Consider the following 23938-nt stretch of genomic DNA (forward strand, 5'->3'; position numbering starts at 1 on the left):
AGGGGATTTGGGTGGGATTAGTAATGAAGAGAAATGGGCTTGGAGGGGGGACCACCCAAATGTAAAAGAAATCAATATCTTTTTCGTTGTAAATGTTTAGACCAAAGTTTTGTTCGTTATTTATTAGTTAGTTAATCACATGCAACCATTTTTAACCTAATAACGGACGTAAATAGGATAACATGTTTTTTGCCTACAGTGGGATAAGTTTTTAACAAAGTATTGCTCATGCCATTCTGAACCCGGAGTACTTGAATGTGAAGATTTTGTAATAGCCAACTCAATCGATTTAATAGAGAAGCTGAGTGTCCACAGCCTTTCTGGATGTAGATATGGGAATTGTTGTTCGCAGTCTGTATATAAGACCTTAAAATGTTGCGCCCACGTTTTATATTTTATCTTGAGACTTCAAAGTATCATTGATCAAAGCCCAAAAATTATGAGAATTTTTCTCTAAAATAATCTGGAGTATTTTCTCACCCTCAATTTGCAACTGGGTAAACTTTTAACATCTAACCCAATTCTTATGGGCCTGTTTCATCTTCCTTATTTTCTCACGATGCTCAGTCCAAGTAAGGTCCATCCTGTTTACAATCTGAATATTTTTCCTCACGGCTTTCTTCTTATCTTTAATTACTGCATCAAAGTAATGCACAACAGTTTTCAATGCCTTACGGTTTGTTACAATTGTCACACCTACCTAAGAATACCAAGAACGAGTTGGCATTTACAAGTTGCAGCTTCTCCTCCAGAGAGGTAGAGCAAAAGAAGGTTTGAACCCCACTGAATTTCTCCAAATTTACCAACCTCCTTGCGACTCTGTTTCCTCCTTCATTAAAGACTAATTTACTACAGTCCTTATTGATCTTCATGGGAACATAAATTCTAAATTTGGAGGTTAGCATATTGTGATCACTCGCTTTTGTGTCGATCACTTTAACCTCAACGCAGTCCTCCAATAACAAGGGCGAGTGGACTCAGGTGACGCGGCAAAAGAAAGCAGATAAACAGAAGAGAGCGCTGGTGAAAGACCCCATTAGACAGGTTAAGGCTATTAGGAATTTCATAACATTGTACTGCAAAAATGCACAATATTCTGTCTGGGAGCATATGGAACTATATGAACAGATGATGGACACTTTTCACATCAAAGATAGCCAGAACAGTATAGACTATGCTAAATGGACGTTCTCTCTGGAGTACTTCAGCTTCTTTCCTGGACTGCAAGACCAAAACCATTCAAGGTGGTGCACCTACAAGGCGGCCATCTTGAAGCACTTTTCCACCCACAGAAATCCCCAGGAGGCTCGCAAAGCGGCCTACAATTTGCAATGCAGTGAAGATCAGGCCCCAAGAGAATTTGTGCAGGAGCTAAAACGCGCCTTTACACAAACTGCTAGGAGTGTGTGCACGAATAGTAGAGAGTTTATTACCACCTATTTTCATGCGCTCCCAAAATACATAATGACCCAGCTGGTGAGGGATTTACATGACAAAAGGACCCTGGACTGGGTAATAGAGCAGGCTACCTGGATCTATGAGGTCCAAAAACCTGCAGAAAATAAAAACGAGACAAAAAAACCCTGCACCAACAAACACCCCCGCTGCTGCTAAGGTAGTGGAGGTGAAGGTTGCCCCCATTTTAGACCTAGAAATGGGGGGGGGGGCTAAAAACAAACCTTCCCAAAACCAGCCAAATCAGAGGCAAAGAAGACCATCTGATCAATCAGCAGCAGGTGGCAGTCATGTAGGTAATCCCACCAATGGGGCTCCTAACTCACCCGATTACATCAGTCCCAGATATAAGGGCAGCAACCTATCTTGGGGTATGTATGGACTCCCCAAGCCCAAGGGGGGGATCCAACCAGGTGAGTACTGCCCCAGGAAACTTTACTCCTAACTTCCCTCAGGGGGGCAGTAATTCACCAAATCCAGGGTTAAGTTTATTTCCCCGGTATCTACCAAACCCCAACCTGCAGGACAACCCTCCTTTCTTTCCCTGGTTTCAGGAGTCCAGAGCATACAATCTGGGGAATGGGAGGCCAAGGGTGGAGGGGTACCAAGTGAATCCCCAATACCCAGGGTACGCCGGGAGAAGGGATAGTTACCCTTCCCGTGAACTACCTAGGTATGAACAAAGACCAGGTCCAGAACCTCACGCAGGATCTGAGTCGCATGTTGAGGGCTCAACAGAACCCTCAGATGAACATGGTGGCTCAGATCCCTTCAAATCAAGGGTCTGACACCCCAGAATGGGACAGAACCCCGACAACTCACTGGTTCAAGAGGAAGAGGCACGGGAGGAAGGGGGGTGTAAATCCCTAGAGGAAGCTTCCTTCCTCACCCGTGAAAAGCCCCTGGACAACCCGGAACCAGAACTAACATCTCCAGCTCCCAAAAATCTGCAACCCAGGGAACAGAGGGTGGGTAGGAGAAATAAAGAAATTTAAAAGGCACATTTTGTGGAGGAAGTTAGTGTCCTCTGGTTTGAAGGAGAAGAATGTTTGGAGGATTCTGGGAAGAAAATCTTCTCCTTCAGGGACGGGGGAATTCCTCCCAAAGAGAAATGCGTCCCAATTGATCTGAATGAAGACTGGGTGGTTGTGGGTATTGATTCAGAATCACCCATCCCTGAACCCCAGAACTGTCTTCCTGAGAAGGAAATAGTAATGGAGGGATCCTCTCCACAAACTGGTTCTAGTGACTGGCACCAGGTAAGAGGGGGCAGCACAGAGCTAAGGGAAAAAAGGGATTCTAAAATCCCACATATTTCAGGATGCCACATTTTTGTTACACATTCCCAGTCTCAGGCACAGAAAAATGTCCAAGACCCCACTGTGTCATAGTCCAAAATAAAGAAATTGACCACCCAGCTTGCCCAAAATGCCCATTACCTTTGCCCGCTGGAGGAGAAGGAGGGGAGATTCTATGCCCCCGTGCAAGTGCAAGGGCAACATGCATTTTCAGCACTGGTGGATACTGGATCCCAAGCCACTCTTCTGTCAAAAAGGTCCTTTGAGCAGCTAAATTCAGGAAGGTGGGGAGACACCAGATCCCTCTCATGGCACTTCCTGGATAACTCCAGAACTTCGACAGGAATTAAATCCCTGTCGAGGGGACTGCACATCTGGAAATAAAAATTGGGCGGCATAAGGTGAAACACCCGGTCATAGTCGTGACTCCAGAGGGAACCCCCTGTCTATTAGGGGAGACAACCTGCGAAGGATGTCAAGGGTGGTCCTTCGCAGGTTGTCTCCCCTAATAGACAGTGGGCCTCATTACACGTAGTGCGGTAAACCATGGTGCTATTAGCACCATGGTTCATGCCGGTAATTTACCGGTACCGCCTTGGAGGAAAGGGGAATTACCGCCCTATTCCAAGGTTGGGAAGGCGGTAATTCCGCTTTCCTCCATTGCCCTTCCGCATTCCCATTTTTGCCCCATAGGGCTCTATGGGAATGGGGAAAGCGCTAATTACGGTACCACAAATTGCGGTACTGTAATTAGCACCCTGGTCCCTTTGCGGGTTGGTTTTTAACACCTGCTAAAAAGCAGGCGTTAAAGCACCAACCCGCAAAGGGACCTCGTAGTAAGGCGGTAAGGGTTTACCGGTACCGGTTCCCTTACCGGTACCGGTAAACTCTTACTGCACTACGTGTAATGAGGCCCAGTGTGAACAAGGACCTCTGGACTCATACTAACCGGCCAATAAAATTAAAACAAAGTGTCAACCATGTTAGTTTAAATGGCACATGCCACATGGTTGAACAAAAATCTGATCATATTGAGTTTCATTTTCAAAATGATCAAACACCTGATGTTACAGTAATCAGTAATTGCTGTAGGACAACAAACTGGTGATGGGATCTCATCTCCATTCCTGAAAATCAACCTTCCTTCCAGTTGTAAGTGGCATTCCACACTGGAAGGAAATACTATGAAATGTTACACCAATTCACAATCTGAAAATCCCAACTCTATGGTCAAAAGTGATGAAAAACCAGCTCAAAGTTTAGCTGACATTCAGAAAATTAGAGAACAGCTGTTCCTCCCTATTCAGTTAAATGAGGGGAAGGAGTCTGTTCTCGCCAGAGTGTGCCTGAACAACGGAAATAGCTTCATCAGCGAAGTCATGTTCAGAAAACTCCCAAAAGATCCAACCATTCCCACATTTAAATTGATTGATAAGTGGGAAATGGGCCTGGAAACTCCCAATTACAAACATCTCCTGCCTAGCAGGTGTATGTTCAAAATTCCTGTGGGTGACAAAAGCATAGAGCATAATTTTTGGGTCGTGCGAGATGTCCCTACTGCATTCTATTTAGGCAGTGACATTCTCAATCGGTTTGCAATTAATTTGGAACTTATAAATTACAAGGCTTAGTCCCGGCTAGGGGGCAATCCCATGGGATTTGATGATTCTGAAAATGTATTTTGGTCAGCTCAATTGCTGCTGTATGCAGATGAAGTTCAAATTGGAGAGAAGGTCCGCATCCCAGGGCGGACCCAACAACTCCCACTGGACTTAAAAATTCAAAGAGGACAGAAACTGCAAAATCCTGACGCCTATGTACATCTCAATGCCCATCTCCAACAGCAGGGATTGGGCTTAAACCCAACACCATTAGTTAATGTAGAACACAACACCATTCCAATATTGATGGATAACAGCGACCCTAGCAGTATCACTCTGGACGCAGGCACCATTATTGGAATGGTGGTTGATGACGGACATTTTTCCATGGATCTAGAAAATGAACTGATAGGACCAATCCCCAATGACTGCTATGACCATGAAAATGACAATGACATACCACCGGAGAGGATATTCACCCGGCAAGGGGGGAATTTCCTGGTGTACTCTTCCTGCCCTTACGGGGAGGAAGAGGTGACCTGTGACATCAGGTAGGATGAGGTGATATACCAGGTCCACAATGACTGCCTCTCCTACCTGAAACCCTCTGTCCAGGTCAGAAACAAGGAATGGGTGTCCCCTACAGCACCGACACAGGGGAAACTGAAGATATAAAGGACAAGAATGTGTGTCACGTGGGAATCCACGACGTGGTAATGTAGTGATGTAAAACAGATTTAATATGAATTGTTGAGAAGAGAGTGGAATCAGAGTAAAACTATGCAATACATTGTATTAACATCAAGAAAATGTAAAAACACATTGATCTGAACATTCTAGCCATATTTCATATCAGGCTATCACCTTATAGAAAAGATTTATATATTGAAAGATAAAAAAGTAGATGACATGCCATATGTTCATGATATAAATGTAGTGTATGGTCAATGACAAAAAGGCAAATGCCCAAAGGACAGAACTCTCTCCAAGTGAAGGGAATCGTGTGGAAATGGGCTGTGAAATTCTGGATTAAGGCAACCTACACATAGTAGCAGTTTCCATCAATATTAAAATACATTGAAAGAACAAAAGTATTTTACTTGCATAAAAATACTAGACAATCTTTCAGGAAATTTAAAGACACTTCATAAGACATTTGAAACTAGCAAGTCTAAGAGCAATGTAGGAAAAAAGAATGACAGAAAAAAATACCAAAAATATCAAAAGAAATCTGAAAATCATATCAAATTACATATGTTTAAACAAAAATCACAAAAATATATAACAATTAATCGCACAATAAAGTAACTTGGAGACCAAAATCATGAAAGTGCAAAGAATAAGGTGGATTGAGTCAACTACAACTTCAGTGAACCCTAAGGCAATTAGGCCACGCTGGTCTCCTGATAGATCTTTATATCGTTAGTTTCGATGGTAGATGGATCTAGTCGAACATGACTGATACACATCTTCTTCAGGACAAGGAACTCAACACAAAAAAACATTTGTTTTCAAAAATAACCAATACTCCAAAAGTGTCACCATCGACTTAATGAAACTAATATTGCACATCCCAGTTCCAATATTGTGGTTGTTCTTATTCTTAATTTTGCCAATTCAGGTTTGAGATGATGAACACATATTCTATTTAACAAAGAACAATAAGCAAAAACAGTATATTAAAAACAGCTCTGATCAGCTGACCTCTCAGCAAATTCATAACCAAATTCAGTAAAACATGTCGTGGTGGGGGAGAACGACATGTTCTGTGTTCTCTGACCAAAGGAGGGAGCACTGCAAATACTTTCTTTTAATGTCGGGCTCAAAACCAACAGTAACTAGATTCATGTAAATTAATCTGAAGGGACAAACAAAATAAAGAATAGGCTGGAAAAACCCAATCCTAATTGCAAAAAGTGAGATTAATTGGCTGGGGCACGCGGTAGCGCACAGCTGATTCTACATAAATAAAAAGAAGCAGATACTCACCCGTCTAGGAAGCACGGGACGCTTCGATGTTCCAAAAATCAATTAGTGGAATGTTTAGTCGTGAATGTGCAAGAGAAAAGGAGATAAAATTCAGCTTCAGAATCCCCATTCATCGAACAGAATGTTTTCCATAAAGGAATGCTGCAAAAAGGCATGAGACCAAACTGTCAGAGTGAACTACATACCTAATTAAACTTAAAGGAGGCATCTCAAACGAAATATCACAAAGGCTGCGGTGAAACAACAAGCCTTCCGATTGTTCGAGTTCGATTGTTCGAGTTCCCCAAACAAAATTGTTAAGAATAATGCTGCTGGAAGGAAGCAGGGGCAAGCTTTCGTGTTGAACAATAGAAGGCAATTGACTCGACAGGTATAGGGTATAGAGCTGTGGGTCACGGAGGAAATGCCTGCGGCCATCTAAGGCCGCCATCTAATTAGCAGCTAACGAATCCGACCCAGGGGAGAGAACCCTGAACTAGTGATGCGGCACCAAATGTGTGTCGAGCCCTACAGTGTAGGTCATCTTGAGGTGGCAAATTGTCTCAAATTGAAATGCAAAAAATAGCCTCAAGCGAAACTTACTGAAGTTTGGTCCTATGCTTGCCTGCAAATGTCTGTCGGCGCATAGACTGGATGGAATAGACTGGATGGAATCAGCTCTGCCCGATTGGCATTCAAATATCACGTTGAGGCAGATGTGCTGACGTAATCATCATGCATGCAGTCCTGCTGCTGGGATGGACCCGTGAAATGCTCATTAGCCCACAGTGGGACATGTAATACTGTGCCTTTAACAGAAGTCATAACTGTTGGCATAGCGTTGGACGCTAATAGAAGTGCTGCAGGAACAGTGGAGCTAAATGTCCATCAGGCGTGAAGTCGCATAATCAAATGATGAAACATAAATCGAGAAATCAAAAAAAGTATGTTAATTTAACTAGAAATGCATATTGCCATGCCGTTGGGAAGAAAGTCTCACAACAAAGTGTCATGAACAAGGTCTAGAAGAAAACAAGACCATGGACCAAAAAATATGTAGATAGATGGAAAGATGGCTTGGTTAGTATGCTGCAATGACGTTACCCCATGTAAGCACTGCAAAGAATGGCAACCTGTAAAATAAAGATACACAACAAGCCCAGTCCATATATTTTTGAAGTCTTATTCCCTTCTAAAATGTTTCTACCACCCCAGTGTACCTGGAATAGCAGAGTTCCTCGAGGAGGCGTTGAGGATCCTTCTGGAGTGACTCCCTTTAAAGCAGGAGCCACGGATTGTCGATGGGCCTCGAAGAAAGTGTACTCGGCATTGAGAATCCTCAATGGAAGTTTGGCGGCGTCGAGGCAGCAGCTTCGGTACTGGCAGTGCTCGTCTTCGTTGAGTCGGAGACGTCCTGCAAGGAAGAGGTGTGCGGGGCACCTCGATGTTGATAGTTCAGGACCGCAAAGAGTTTGTGAAGAACTGTGGCCCAGCAAGGACGTCGAGTCATCCAGCATCTCTATGGTTTTTGGGTAGCAGGAAACCCACCGGCAGATGCTCCTCGGCACGCCGACCGCCTGGCCTTCTCTGGCGGGATAAGGCGGTCGGGGGTGCAGACAAGCGCGTCCGGGAATCAAAATGTCTTAATCAATGGAGCATGCTGCTCTGGTCGTCGATGGCATGGCGTCAAGCGGTCCCCACTTCTGGGGGTTCACGGCTTCGACGGGCCTCCAGCGGTTATAGCAAACCTTCAAACCCTGGTCGACGACGGTGGACGAAATGTCTGGTGCTTCTGTTCGTTCTCCTCGGCGGTCCCTGTCTTCGGTCGGCAGCCTGTCGAGGGTCTGGCTTCCAGGGAGCTTCGGCAAAGGTTAGCGGTGCTCAATGGTCCCTCGGAGCTGGGGAAGAGGGCGCCTAACCAGCTCCTCTCTCAAATCAGTCTCAACGTCACAGCGGCTTTCAGATTGCGGTGAAGGTAACAGCAGTCAACCTTCTTCTTCAGGCTCGGCTTCGAGATCAAGCGTCAGTTTCGACTTCAGCTTCTGAATGATTTCTAGCAGTGAGAGGCCCCCAGATATACTAGTTGATCTCCCATTCATTCTGCTGGGTCACACTCAGGCAACCAGTCACTCAGAAGGGCATTCAGAAGTCAGTCAGCCAATCAAGCATACAGTGCATTCAGGCCATTCTCCTCCCTCTCAGACACTCACAACAAGGAATGTGTATTGGGACAAGTACCCAGCCATTCAACACTACACACTGCATTCATACCAGTTTCGGGCAGGGCTGTCTCAGTCATTGTGTTTCATACTATAAACCAGACGTCCACAACAAGAAGTGCATATTGGTCACACACTCCATTCACCCAGGTCCCACCCACAGGATGTACCCACAACATACAGTCACTGGGAAGGCTCCAGCCAGTCTGGCCTGGACTTCACTACAATACCATATATGGAACTTCCACCCAACAGCCAGTCAGGGGGAAGGGACAGAGGCAGGGCTTCCCAGGTCTTTGGGAAAACAAGGTAACAGGCAATAGAAAGCAAGAGGCCACAGGGGCCATCTTGTTTCCTATCAGGAATCAACTAATTCCAATGGCAGGGCCTGGATAACCCAAAAGGGAGGATACTCAGAGCACCTGTCAAATTCGGCATGGAGCTGCCACCAGCCCATACCCTGCTTTGTGGGCCACACACGGGTGCCCAAAAACATACACTAGGGGCACAGGGTTGTACCCCCACCCATGGGTGCCATAAGGGTATCCCATGGGTCTATACTCCAAACCAAAAATAGGAAGAGCTTCACTGCCAGGAGTCCCACATGGACTCCTTGGCAGAAAACCATACAGAACACTAATGAAAAAGGACTACAGGACAAGGACAGGGAGGCCCTGTCCCTCCAATGTATTTCCAGCATCACAGTATGCATCTGTGCATGCCCCGTGTATGCTGAGACAGTGGAGTAGGGGGCCAGGTATGTCTGTTTGTCTGTCTGTACTGTCTGTATGCTTGTTTTTCTGTGTATTGCACATGTATGTTGAGATGCGGGGGTGGGGGATGTCGGGTCTGTTTGTATGTGTGTATGTATGCATGTTAATCTGTGTATGCCCTGTGTATGCTGATATGAGGGAGGTGGGGGGTGTGTGGAGTCTCTCTGTATGTGTGTATATATGCACGTTAATATGTGTATGTCCTGTGTATGCTGAGATGGCAGGTGGGGGGTTGGTGGGTCTGTTTGTATGTGTGTAGGTATGCATGTTAATCTGTGTATGCCCCGTGTATACTGAGATGAAATCGGGGGGGGGGGGGGTGTTTGGGGGAGTTGGATCTGTCTGTATGTATGCTTGTTAATCTGTGTATGCTGAGATCCAGGAGTGGGGAGGTCAGGTCTGTCTGTATGTATGTATGCATGATGTATGCTTGTTAATCTGTGTATGCTGAGATGGTGTGTGGGGGTTGTTGGGTCTGTCTGTATGTGTGTATGTATGGAAGTTAATCTGTGTATGTCCCATGTATGCTGAGATGGGGGATGGTCGGGTCTGTCTGTATGTATGTGTGTATGCTGAGATGCGGAGTTAGGGAGGTGTCGGGTCTGTGTGTATGTATGCCTGTTAAGAGTGAAGGTTTTGCAGCCTTGCTAGTACTGTTTCATTAAATATATTCTAGAGCTCTTCAAGCTCTTCAAGGAGTGCCTGTATTGCGCTCTGAATAGGCAGTCAGATGGCTTTGGATGCTACATAGAAACAAGCTAATTACAATCCCAATTAAAACATACCAACCCTCTGTGAATTATGTGTACTGTACGAGTGAAGGTTTTGCAGCCTTGTTGAGAAGTGCTGGTACTGCCTCATTAAATGTATTGCAACTCTTTCAGAGTGCCTGTACTGCACTCTGAAGAGGTAGTGCGATGGCATTGGGCGTTAATATAGAAATATGCCTAATTACAATCCCAATAAAAGCAAGCCAACCCTGAGAAGTGTGTGTACCGTAACAATGAGGTTTTGCAGCCTTGTTGAGAAGTGCTCATACTGCCTCATTAAATGTATTGCAGCTCTTCCAAGGAGTGCTTGCACTGCACTGTGAAGAGACAATGAGATGGCATTGTTATGTTATGCTATGTTAAAGGTTCTTGTACCGCGCACTGTTGCGACCTGTGTGGTATCTTGGCACTCGGGCGGATCTGTAATGCAAGAAGGGTGGCAGGGTTTGTTAGTAGGACTGTGCTGGAGAAGAGCAAGAGAGCTGTGAATTGCTGTTGGCCGAATCAGTTCAGAGAAACCAGTCACTTAGCATAGGTGCGTTTTCGGTTGGTAGCCGTCATGTGGTGTTGGGTGAGATTTCGTTGTCGGGGTGTTGTCAAGTGCGTGTGGTTTGGGGTGCTGTAGAGGTATGGTCACAATGGGCACAATACATTTACTACCCCCGATATTCTGACTAAATGCAACCTATATCGCTCCCTCTGTCGTTCTAGTGTGTAGCAATTAACACCCGCACAAGTTCCTCCAGGAGAGGTGTGTTCCCTGTCCCCTGAGGGCAATCCGTGAGCTGCACGGTTTCTTTCTTCCACCAAATGCATTCCTTTATTTGGGTTCTGCGACAGGAAGGCAAACTCTGAACTTTATATTTTTCCTGCTTACAGGGAACATCCTGCAGGTTGTCAAGCGGGTGCACCTGATGCCCCCCCCTCCTCTTAAGGGTCACTGCCAATGCCATTTCTCAGAAATGTTGTAGTCATTTTATGGAGCATACTCAGTACTTTTCTTGTTTTCTCCACTGGTCACTTGGGATATGTTTTGCAATGTTGTGATCTCAACTCCCAATTCCAGATAGACAAGGCAGCAGACAGGGGAACAATCAAGAAACTGCCCGGATCCACCTTCATGCAGACAGCCTACAAACTGGGAACAAACATAGACTTCAGACTCCCGATCATTAAAAACTGTTTCTTGTGACACTACAGTAGCTTGGGTTCGCTGCGTGGCTCTTTGCACAACATAAAGCTAAAACAGCAAAGTTAAGATATGTACCTCCTTCGCCTTTTGTTGAAACCTGAACCAACGAAGGCTATATTCCCAAGAGTATGGCCAAACCAAACAGCAAAGTATAGCAGTCCAAAATAATGGAATGTCCAATCAAGGGTCAGTACAATATACGTACTATAACTAAATGGAAAGATCTACAAATACCCACCCGTATAAAAAGAACACTGTCTAGGTATGTTTGAAGCATTAACACAGAAGGGTGCGGTAGTGCTGCTCCACACTGTCCCCGCCACTGCCCTCCTATGTTGAGCACTAACTTTCCAGGGCATGTACATCTTATGGCAGTTGTAGTTTTGCAAAAATGACTTTTTCTAGAAAGTTCAGGCTTCCAACGGTGTATTTCTGCCGGGTACTACATTTTGTGCTCTGGGTCAATGTTTGCTCCAAAGGTGGGATTTGTACGGCGCAGCTCTGCCACCATTTCAAATGGTTCCTGTTGTAGGGCCAGCCAAACCCTGCATTCACTACCTTAATCTCAAACATAGCTGTTTGATATGCTATGCAGCCCGCTATTCTTAAAGGAAGTATCCTTCAATAAGTACATGAAAAGGCATGCAAGCAAGGCTATGTTCTTTATCTGAGCTTGGTCTTTTGTTGATTCTTTGGCTTATCTAAATTGTATATAATTTGTATATATTCTAGACTTGGACCATCGTAGTGGGAGCATAACAGTGGAGTTCGTATCTTCCCCGAAGTACCATTGAACCTGCCATCTACCATTGGTACTCCATCTCAGTACACAGGCCCGAGGGTGCATTGCATCACTGTTTGTGCTCCAAAGATGTCCCTGCCAATGTCCAGTGCAGTTAAAAAAAAGAAAGAGTGACCAGGAGCACTGGCAATTTAAGGATGAGTGGACAGTCAAGTTTTTTTCATTGAGTCCAAACCTAATGTGTACTCATGTCTCATGTGTCTCGAGTGCCTAGCAGTCCCCAAGGAATATAATAACCGTCGCCATTGTGAAACAAAACATTCACAATATAAGGATTTGTAGGGGGACGCGGGAATTAAGAAAGCTGGGGACCTAAAAACACAGCTGACTAAGCAACAGGGTGTTTTTGCGTAGAAAAAAAATAATCTGAATGTGCCACCTTTGCGAGTTACAAGATTACACAGTTTATTTAAAGCACAGCACAGCCTTTCACAGATGGGGATTTCGTAAAAGACTGCCTGATGGAGATTTGTGAGGGCAGTGTGTAAAGAAAAACAGATGCTTTTACAAGTGTTCCCCTTTCACGGATGAGTATCCAGAGGCGTATTGTAGACATGGCTGACAATTGTTACAGCCAACTGAAAATGCAATGTAAGGATATCAAATTCTTTTCAGCTGCCCTTGATGAGAGCACAGATGTAAGTGACACAGCCCAATTCGGGGGGTCAATAACAAATGCAATGTATTTCAGGAACTGGCTTCCCTGGTATCTTTGCATGGCAGGACTAATGATGTGGGCATTTTTAATGCCTTTCAGAAAATCATTGATGATTTAAATTTGCCATGGGATATTCTGTTAGGTGTGACCACTGATGGGGCTCCAGCCATGGTTGGGGAGCAAAATGGTTTTATTGGCTGCTTGAAAAGACACTTGGGCGAGAAGGCTGTCCATTAAAAAAAATATCACTGCATCATACATCAGGGCATTATGTTTGAAACATTTGAAATTCACAGAGGTCATGGACTGCATTGTGAAAACTGTTGATTTTATCCGCGCACGTTCTTTAAATCACAGATTGTTTCAGGAGTTTTTAGAAGAGGCAAAGGCAGATTATGGTGATGTCTTACATCACACTGATGTTCGATGGCTTAGTCGTGGCAATGTTCTGAAGCGATTACTTGCTTTACGGCAGGAAATAAAAGCATTCCTTCATGAAAAGGGAATGGACACTTCTGTCATGCAAGATAGTAACTGGGTAGATGACTTTGCTTTTCCGACTGACCTGACAGGCCATTTGAATTATTTAAATTTAAATTTGCAAGGAAGCCAAAATCTAATATCCGATCTGTTTGAGGCAGTTTGTGCCTTTGAAATAAAGTTAAGACTTCTGACAGCCCAACTGGAGAAAGGGATGCTGTTACACTTCCCAGCATGTGCTGCGGTTTTCCCACATGACAAATATGTAGGATGGCATTGGCATGTGAAGGTCCTGAATGAACTGCAAAATGTTGAGAATTGTTTCACACAATTCAAATCACAGCGAGCCTCTTTTAAACTTCCCCAATCTGTCATGGGAAGCATTAAAGATGGTATCTATGTTTGGCAGTACTTACATTCGTGAGCACGCTTTTTCGCAAATGAAACTACATAAATCCAGTCTAAGGACAAGACTCGCTGATCAACATCTCTATGCTATCCTGAGAGTAGGAACAACACCACTGGAGCCCGAGATCCAGAAACTGACAGCTGAGAAACGCTGCAATGTTTCTCACTGATCAAGTATGTCTGGTTCACTGTTCAGCTCCCAAATACTCATGGTTCATTGCTCACCTACAGCCATGTCAGTTGTTGTGCAAAATGGCAGAGCTTGTGCCTTGCAAATCTAAACCAACATAACTTGTGAAATGTTTCAGCACAGTCTTTTTATACTGTGTGATTTGCATATTTATTCTAGTGCCAATATGTCCTTTGCAAAGAAAGAAATGATAAAAGTGGATTGGAAAATGTGTACTCCAAAATGTAAGTTTGAAATACAAATAAAGACTGGTACACCTCCAAAAAGGTATTCGTTTCCCATGCGTTTAATAAAAATTGGGGGTTGAAAAGACCTCTCGCTCGCCACGCCTCCCACCCCCCCCCCACATTTACTTTTCAGCCCAGTATAGGCAGCATGTAAGGTACATTCGGCCGCTGGCAAAATCAGTTGTGCATTCCTGCGTATAAATCATTGTATGCAGTCTTCTACTACCATCATGTGGCTAAAGCGACAAATCAGTGTATGCTGTCTTCTACTGCCATCTTGTGGCTAACGCGAGAAGTGCACTTGCTTTTGTTCCAGTTTGTTTGATCCAAGTTCATTTGAAACATTTCTGCAAAGAACATAGTTGTTGAGCAAAGAGTAACAAGCAGAGTTGGGGAAGTGCCAGCCAGCTGGGTGGAAGTGGTAGCACTGTGCAGAGGGAGAGTCAGTCTCCTCTGCTCTCATCTCCTGGACTCTTCACTTTGACCTCACTGGACACGTCAGGCTGCGTAACGGCACCAGAACGCCAGCGAGCAGGGATTCACTGTGGTGATTCTCTCCCCTTGAGGGAAAAGATGAATACCCAGCATGCCTAGAAGGGGAATGACATAGCATAGGGTGTGCCTCGCTTGCTCCCTGCCTCTCTCTTTTTCTGCGCAAGCTGGATGAGGGGCTCGTGCCTGCGTGAGAGACGGGGTGTGGGAGGGTACTAGATTTTAATAAACCAATGGGGGATGAGAAACTCATAGTGCCCTCAGCCCCCATTTGTCCCTGGATTTGGGAATATTTTTCCACCTTTCTTAAACAAACCTGTAATGCGCATGGGCACTGAGCGGGTTCGGTCAACCATCCCCGGCCGCACCCACAGCGCAGAGCAGGGGCGCCGCGTACGCAGGCGCTCCGGGGCCCGGGCACCCCCCTGGCAGAATGAAGTCGGGGCTCACCCCCCCCCTCCGCCAGAGAGAAGAGACGCAGTATGGGTGGCCCTTTGTTCCATCCATACTGTGTCTCTCTCTGGCGGCCCGGGTGAAAGCCGGGTAAAAAACGATGTTTAAGAATTGAGGGACGGATGCAAAGCAAGAGGCTCTTGTTTTGCATCTGTCCCTCAATTTCTAAAAATCGTTTTGGTTTCAGTATACTTCTACATCTGTGCACCCGGGTGCACGGATGTAGAGGTACACCCAACGCAAAGCGATGTTTAGAAATGGAGGCACAGATGCAAAGCAAGTCTGTCCCTCAATTTCTAAAAATCGTTTTGGGTTGGATGTATTTGTGCATCTGTGCACCCCTCTTGGTAAGAGGGGTGCACGCATGTAGAGCTACACCCAACACAAAACGATTTTTAGAAATGGAGGCACAGATGCAAAGCAAGTCTGTCCCTCAATTTCTAAGAATCTTTTTGGGTTGGGTGCATTTGTACATGATTTTCAGAAATGGAGGCACAGATGCAAAGCAAGTCTGTCCCTCAATTTCTGGGTTGGATGTATTTGTACATCTGTGCACCCCTCTTGGCAACAGGGCTTCTATAAATGTAATACTATGCTTTTGTTGAGGCAATGCTAGTTCATCTTAGTGGGGCTGCTTTGCTTTTGTTGAGGCAATGCTAGTTCATCTTAGTGGGGCTGCTATACTTTTGATGGGACAACATCAGCACTTCTCAGTTGAGCAGCTACACTCTTATTGACAAGCCCCCAGCACTTCTCAGCAGATTTATTTATTTTAATTGTTTATTTGTAATGCGCGTAATACCCAGAGGGATCGAACCTGTGTTGCGCAGACCGAGGGATCGAACCTATGTTGCTCCATGTCGTCTGGCTTCCAAGGCGAGCACGTTGCCCCTGAGCTATCCTCCCGAGACTCTGAAGATCTGAAGTACATTTAATGATAGAGAACCAGAACTATTGAGCAAGTCTGATCTCATCATCATCATCATCATCAGAATAACACTGTTGTGGTTATACAAGAGCTAATATATTTAAAGGGATGGAATTACTCAGAATGTCGCAGCACTATTCAATAACCCAAATTCAATAACCCAAAGCGCTTAAGCATAGTTAATGTGAAAATACTACACCTCTCACCGTTGGGACAGTACTGCCACTTCTCACAGAGGCTTCTACACCTTTTATGGGGCAGCACTGATCCCGCCTACTGGACAGCTTAACTTTTAATGGCACTTCTTAATAGCACTGCTATACTTCAATAGGAAATGACCAACACTACCGCGCAGGGAATTGCATACTCTTGATGCCACTGAAGCAGCACTTCCACCCACCACAGCTGCTTTATTTTTAACGGCACAGTGCGTGTACTTCTCAGCCACTCTGCTTTACATTTAGACAGACCAAATTGTCATTTCTCCGCAGGACTGCAACACTATATCATTGTGTTCTGTATGTGGAGTGGTTCTTCACCACCAATGTGGGTTCATGGCACTCTCCCAGTGTCTAAATAGTAGATCTGGCTACATTCAATTGGCAACAGGCATGTCCCGAGCTGCCTGCTGTACATAAACTGCTGCTCAGGATGTTAGAAGCCGTGACGGGGCAAGGGATAGAAGGCTCGATCCTGTTGGAAAGCAGAATCAGTAGGGTCTTAAAACCTGCTCAATCCTTCTGGAGCGGCCATGGGGCAAAATGAGCCTGATCCCACATACAGGGCGTTGTTACCCCTTTATCTCTCCAGAATTAAAGAATGAGCTCCCTCAGACACAAGTTATCACCCCTGCACACACAATGAATGAATATGGTATGGATCTATAGATCGAGAAAACTGGAGTGAGAATTCAGAGTGTTTTAACAGAAATATAATTGTCTTCCCAGATGAGAGACTGTCTCCATTAATACACATGGGGTCACTGAGATGACCAAGAGTGAAACTGTACGTTCAGTTGTGAGATTACCAGCAACGGGTATACTATGCTCCAAGGAGTGAGGTGCCCACTCAATAGATCACACTGTTTAAGGTGTGAGACCCATCCAGAATGCTTGCCCAAAGAGCCTTGGCCAGAGTTTAACACTGAAGAAGTGAGCATGTTATCCAGTGTCTGCAGCCCACACCCACGCATGGGATTCCCATGCACCCACTTGCGAGATTTGCACCAAATTAGTGAGATTGTGCTCCAAGATAGGAGGCACACGCATAGTCTTTGCTCTGAGGTTTGACACACTCACAGGATCGGATGGCATTTCGTTCTCCCAGCCTAGTTGTGTTGCTCTGCCTTTTGAGGGCTACTACAACCTGGATGATTATAGAGGGGTGGAGTAGGGGCAGTGATGGCCTACTGGAAGGCTTAAACCTCCTTCTTACTTGACTTTAGTATATGCAGTACATGCTAGCCAATGTTTCCCCTGTTCAGCGGCCCTCCTCCCCCCTCGCACCAAGTTGGCGGCTACGTGCAAATGCGGTCATATAACCACTGGGGATGTCACTTCCTATATTTGGGCACCCCCTGGGAAATTCATAAATCGGCTCCCCTGGCGCAGAGAGGAAATGCCACCTTCTACCCCCTTCTACTTCCCCCTTCTTTCTTTCCCTGACTCTCTCCCTCCCCTCCTCTACCCCCTTTTGTCCTCCCTCCCTTTCCCCCTCTTGCCCTCCTCCTCCTTCACTCCACCCCCAACCTGTCCCTTCTCCCTTTCCCCCCTCCCCTTTCAGTTAATTGCTCTTTCCATTGTTTTGTTGTTTGATTGATTAATATTGTTATGCTTCCACAGTTTATCGTTCATGTTTTTATGTATCATGTTGTTCTTTGTACAGCACTTTGGTGTAAGGCGCTTTATAAATCAATAAAATACAAATACAAATACAAATAAAGTTGTGTCTGGAAGGAAGTGGGGCACCACACCTTCCATCCTAATGGGTGGGTGTTGCCAGGTCTGGAAAAGATCCAGGGATACGCTAATGTCTGGACTGCAGGGACTCAGGGGTTGCTAGCTTTTTGGCTGTAGCCCCGGAGATTCTATCGGGCGGGGTTACAACCAAAAGACCCAGGACTGTAGCCCCCTTATCCCACCCTAGCAACGCCTCTGGCTGGCTGGCACTCGGGGCACAAGGCATAGCCTGGGTGGTGCTACTGAAACCACCCTCTCCGACCCAAAGCCAAATGGTCGGGGTGTCACGTGCCTCAGACCCTCATGCATATCTGCATTTCTTTTTCAATTATTTAACTGCAACTGTTGCAGTTTGACATCAAATCAAATCAGTGATGGAACGATGTATTTGTGCACTACATTTCGCGGTGGTCCTCTCTACTTCCCATTTCGCCTTCCTGTCTTTCCACACTCTGTGATGATCATGTTTCACAGTAGTTAAGCACATTTTTTTAAACGACATTGTTGGGTGCACCCTTAACTACACATGGCACATTTTTTGCGTTTGTTTGTATGTTTAACACCAGATCCATTAACGGCAGCACGCTGTAATGGGGTAAAATGCACATGTATGCTTGTAAAATGTGCAGTAGAGAGCACCCCAGTAAACAAAGTGACACAATGCTAACTGAGAAATTTTTTGCATTTACTTTATTTACTAACAACCCCACAAAAGCGTCTCCTCTACGAGCGATCACTTTGCTTTATTAGCAAAAAATTCCCCATGAGCTCTTCCGGTGGCCTACACCCCTGCATTGCTCTTCCGGTGGCCTACACCCCTGCATTGCTCTTCTGATGGCCTACACCCCTGCGTTGCTCTTCCGGTGGCCTACACCCCTGCATTGCTCTTCCGGTGGCCTACACCCCTGCATTGCTCTTCCGGTGGCCTACACCCCTGCATTGCTCTTCCGGTGGCCTACACCCCTGCGTTGCTCTTCCGGTGGCCTACACCCCTGCATTGCTCTTCCGGTGGCCTACACCCCTGCGTTGCTCTTCCAGTGGCCTACACCCCTGTGTTGCTCTTCCGGTGGCCTACACCCCTGCGTTGCTCTTCCGGTGGCCTACACCCCTGTGTTGATCTTCCGGGGGCCACACCACTGCATTGCTCTTCCGGTGGCCTACACCCCTGCGTTGCTCTTCCAGTGGACTACACCCCTGCGTTGCTCTTCCGGTGGCCTACACCCCTGCATTGCTCTTCCTGTGGCCTACACCCCTGCGTTGCTCTTCCGGTGGCCTACACCCCTGGTTGCTCTTCCGGTGGCCTACACCCATGTATTGTTCTTCCGGGGGACACACCACTGCATTGCTCTTCCGGAGGCCTACACCCCTGCATTGCTCTTCCGGTGGCCTACACCCCTGCATTGCTCTTCCGGAGGCCTACACCCCTGCGTTGCTCTTCTGATGGCGTACACCCCTGCGTTGCTCTTCCGGTGGCCTACACCCCTGCGTTGCTCTTCCGGTGGCCTACACCCCTGCGTTGCTCTTCCGGTGGCCTACACCTCTGCGTTGCTCTTCCGGTGGCCTACACCCCTGTATTGTTCTTCCGGGAGCCACACCACTGCATTGCTCTTCCGGTGGCCTACAACCCTGCGTTTCCCGCCCTTGGCCACAGCAGAGGGAGGCTTCCTTATGTGGTGGCATGCAGTACGTTTCCAGAGAGTGGAGGGTCCTCCGGGATCCCAGTTGGGCTGGCAGTGCCTGTGAGGAGGGTGTGTCTTGCATAAATGTACGAAATGGCGGTACAGTGTGATTATTTTACAGTAATGGCATTTTGGTGCCACTGTGCCTCATGGAGGTGACTGTGCCTACTATGTGCCAGATGGAGGCGAGGGTGCCTAATATGTGCCTCATGGAGGCGAGGTAGCCTATTATGTGCCTGATGGATGTGACTGTGCCTAATAGTCTGCCTGATGGAGGCGGGGTTGCCTAATATGTGCCTGATGGATGTGACTGTGCCTAATAGTCTGCCTGTCGCTGATGGCTTGAATGTGCCTGATGTAGATGACTGCTTCTATTATATGCCTGATGGAGGTAAGGGTGCCTAATATCTGCCTGATGGAGGTGACTGTGCCTAATATGTGCCAAGTAGTGGTGGCTGTGACTTATGGCATGAAGTGCATTGAGTGTTTACTCTGCAACGGAGGGGGTCTTTGCCAGATGGGGTTAACCGTAGACTCTGAGTGATGGGGACCTCTCTGCGTGATGAGGCTGCCCATCCTGATGCAGGCGCTGTACCTCACGGCGGTGGTTTGTGTGTGACTGACAGAGGAACTTGTGGGTGCCTAATGGTGGGGACTGTGCACACAGGGGATGATCATGCCTGGTGAAGTGATTGTGGTTGATGTGGCGTAATATACCAGGTGCCGGTAAGTGTTCCCAATGGGCTAACTAGTATTTTATATTAGATGGTGTGGCTCTGTGTCTTAGTATTTGCCAGTACATGATCATATATGCCAACATTATCCATTCCATTTGAGAGACACAAATCCAGTCCGGGTTTTAACTTTGATTTATGGGGCTTGCAGTCCTGGATTTTTCCTTTATAAACCCAGAACTGCAAGTTCCAGAATGCAAAGTTAAAACAAGGACTGGAATTGAGTCTCTCAAATGGAATGGATAATGTTGTCATGTATGGAAGGTGGGAATGCCTGTCCTCCAGGGGGTAGTCACTGTGCCTGATGGGGTGGCTTTGCTTGGTGATTCTGCCTAATAGGGTGAGTGTGCTTGATGTGGGTGGCTGTGCCTGGCGTGCCCATAGAGCCCGATTGTGCCTGGCAGGAGTGACTGTGCATGATAGAGTGATGATTGCACAATTGTGCCCGTTGAGGTGACTGCGCATGAGCCCCTGAGACAGATGGCTGTGCTGGGCGACAGTACGTGCGGGTGCTTGTTCCTGATGGGGAAGACTGCATCTGCTGGATGAGATGTTTCTGGCGGGAGCAGGCATGCCTGATGGGTGTGACTGCTCCTGGCTGGTGTAGCTGGCCTGTGCCTGACGGTGTCTGTGCTGGGTATCGATGACTAGGCCTCATGGAGGGACTGTGCCTTTTAGAGGGATCCGTGTTAGGCAGAATCACATGCAGTACACTTTGGGAACACTATACACAATTAAGACTACAAGTGTCAGTAAAATGTCACCTTTAGTACAAGCCTGTACTACACAGTAATGTGGTAGCAGTGGCTGAGCAGCCAAATTTATCTCAAGAGTAAAGTGAGCAGTACAAGAGGTTACACAAAGCCGCTTTGGCGTAAAGCGCTTAATAAATAAATAAATACAAATAAATACAAATACAGTGATTCAAGCAAACACTTACTCAAGGTTTCTTTGTAAAATATACCTTTATTTACACAGTCAGTTGGAAAACATTCCACTAGCAAGAGCAGCTCAATATCACAATCTAATATACTACAATACACAACCAATCAGTTTCTGAACAAGTTCAGCTCCCCTGAAGTAACTGGTGTCCTTTTTATTATGTACGTAAAATAAATTGAAGTAGATTTTTGTAAGCCAAACCTTTGGTCCATCTTGTGGTATATGTTTCACATAAAATTAATTTTTGCAGTCACCCAGTGTGAGTTTGAATTACCAACCTTAATGCGATATCAATAGGTAGCTTGTTGGGGACCCTTGTTTTTTCCCAAAGTCAATCATTCAGAGTCTTAGATAGGATAGCACAGTTTTGGTAGTAAACGGTTAAGTCTTTGCCACGGTTTTTAGAAGTAGTTGGTCAGACGAAAAAGTTAGATGTTGGTTTAGGGAAGGACAAGCCTTCAAAGTCGGGAAAGTTTCACAAACTTTCACCACGGCCAAACGGAGTTCTTAACCGCACTTGCACAGTACCTTTAAAATGAATAAGAGCTGTAGCTGAGGCAGTTGTTCCTGGCAGTTCCTGCAGATCCGACTGTTCCTGAGCTTCAGTTGTGGGTACAAGAAGGAGGACGTCAGGAGGTTCCTGCACTGCCCAGGGAAGAGGACACAAGCTTGGCAAAACGTAGGTTTAAGATGGGAGTGCCTTAAAGTCCACAAACTGGTATCCTTCCCACTGGCTATCCGGTTATCAACAGCACTCTGAAGAAAATTCGACCAGTATAGGGACGGTGTCCAGGTAACTTGCGAGTTGGTTGTTCCCACCAAACTCAAGGGAAGAAGTTAACCTTGAAGGGCTTCTCTGTCGATGGAGTTTCAGGCAATTCGGACCTGCAGCAGGGTCACCGGTGGACCAGGAGTTGCAGCAGTCGTCTTCCTTCAGCTCGTCTACGGTTCTTTTGTTCCAGTGGTCGACTCTGCTTTCCAAGTCCCAGAGGCCTGCTTTTAAACAGTTTTCCCCCATTCATTCCAGCATGTCTGTCACTCACACAGCAGGTTGGCTGTCCTTGCCGGACAGCCAGCCAGCCAATCACGCCAGAGTGCATTCAGGTCTCTTAGGAGATTAACCACCGGGAGTTTCAGACACCTCCCTCACATCCTGTCCACCCCAGACACTGAGGCGCCAGATGAAGGCTTCAGCACTGAAGCCCGCAAAAAGGCCAACGAACAAAGGGACCAAACCTGCTTTGGCGTGCAGAGACATGCACAAGAAGGACTTTTCTAAAAGAAACAGGGAAAAAAGGCGACCAGAGTCTGTTTTTACAGATATGTCTTGGGCGCCATATTGGAAAACATGGCTGACCTTATTTTTAGCTACAGGTGTTCACGGTCGAGAAAAATCATGTTAGTTTGTTTAAAACCACTGCCACCAGCCATTTTAAGTAGAATGTGTAACATTTGACTGTTACATTTGTGTTTAGACTCAGGGGAACCTAGGCAACCCCTCCAGCACTCTATAGGAAGATCGTGTGTGCGGGGTCTGTAAAGATAAAAAGACTAGTAAAGTCAATTTAACTTTACATGCTCTGGGAGACAGTAGCCAGTCTCAGAGAAGGTATTTAAACCTTGGAGGGTCTGAAAGACACCCCTGTGCCACTGCACTGAAGGTGCTGTGTGACACAAAAGAAAAAGATGCCTATGGAGTTGTTTTAAAACTCATACCCAAAGAACACAAAAGTAATACACACATTAAGATACATGAAAGAGTGGAAGAAAAAGGGTCACACTCTTTCCAGGTAAAAATTGAAATCCTTGGAATCCAGCAAAGTTGCTGGGGGTCTCAAAAGGTAAGGGAAATTAGCACATTCTTGAGAATTCTCCCTAACAATCAATGTGCCTGCTAGGGGTGCCTGTGCATGGTGGCCTTAAGATTTTTGACGATGCTTGGTGGCAAGGCTCCGTCACACTATTGCCTGATGGTATGCTGGCACACGCTGAGGTGATTGTGCCCTATGCTTATGTATGATGCTGTGCCCGATGAGCGTGACTGGTCCTGGCTGAGGTGAAGCGTGCCTGCTATGAGTAACTATGCAGAATGGGGATAATTATACTCAGTACTGTGAATAGTCCCTCTGAACCTGCACTTCTATAAGCTTTGGGGCCCGGGACTGCTCCAAGCTTGAGGAGAGTACTGGTACTCAATGTTGCCACTGTCCAATACTTCATAATGTCCGACACACATATCAGCTGTCCAAAGCCTAAAGCCTTCCCAGCTCAGCGCCTCCTGTGAAATGTTAAAGGGCGGGGCAGCACAGCTGCCCCTCCCCCCCATCTCCAGATATTTTGCTTTGTGTCAGCAAAGCATTACAAAAAGAGTGATTCGAGGTTGTTAGCTCTGGAACCGGGATGCCTGGGGAAGGACTATTGTCCACTAAGATGTGTGAAAGTTGTTGGTAGTGTCTAGCAGATGACATTGCATTGTTCTGCATTTTCTATTGCTGTAAATACTTTGTAAGTTTTTACTGTGATCTTCTAATCAGAGTGGATCCATTGAAGCTATAATCCTATTTTTGCTCGAAATGTTTCTACAGCATTATTTATGATGTCAGGTTAGTGCCTTATGCAATATGCAAACTTTTAAATGCACTGCTATAAAACGATTGTTTAATCTTTTCAAATCCAAACCTTAACAAATACTTATACTAACTATGGAAGGG

The 23938-nt window shown here is 46.0% G+C and overlaps 1 protein-coding gene across 3 annotated transcripts in view; it reads right to left on the reverse strand.

The window, feature by feature from the left end:
- PEAK3 (PEAK family member 3) overlaps positions 1-23938 on the reverse strand; it is a 67147-nt gene that overhangs the window by 28272 nt on the left and 14937 nt on the right. The window contains exon 1 of one of the 3 annotated variants that reach the window (XM_069649530.1): positions 4815-4913. The exons of the other annotated variants lie outside the window; for them this stretch is intronic. The gene's annotated coding sequence lies outside the window, so the exon portion shown is untranslated. Of the gene's footprint in view, positions 1-4814; positions 4914-23938 lie in introns of those variants that run through there. 3 annotated transcript variants of the gene reach the window in all.

The sequence above is a fragment of the Ambystoma mexicanum genome, chromosome 1p, assembly GCF_040938575.1.
Source record: "Ambystoma mexicanum isolate Mex_15411 chromosome 1p, UKY_AmexF1_1, whole genome shotgun sequence".
NCBI lineage: Eukaryota > Metazoa > Chordata > Amphibia > Caudata > Ambystomatidae > Ambystoma > Ambystoma mexicanum.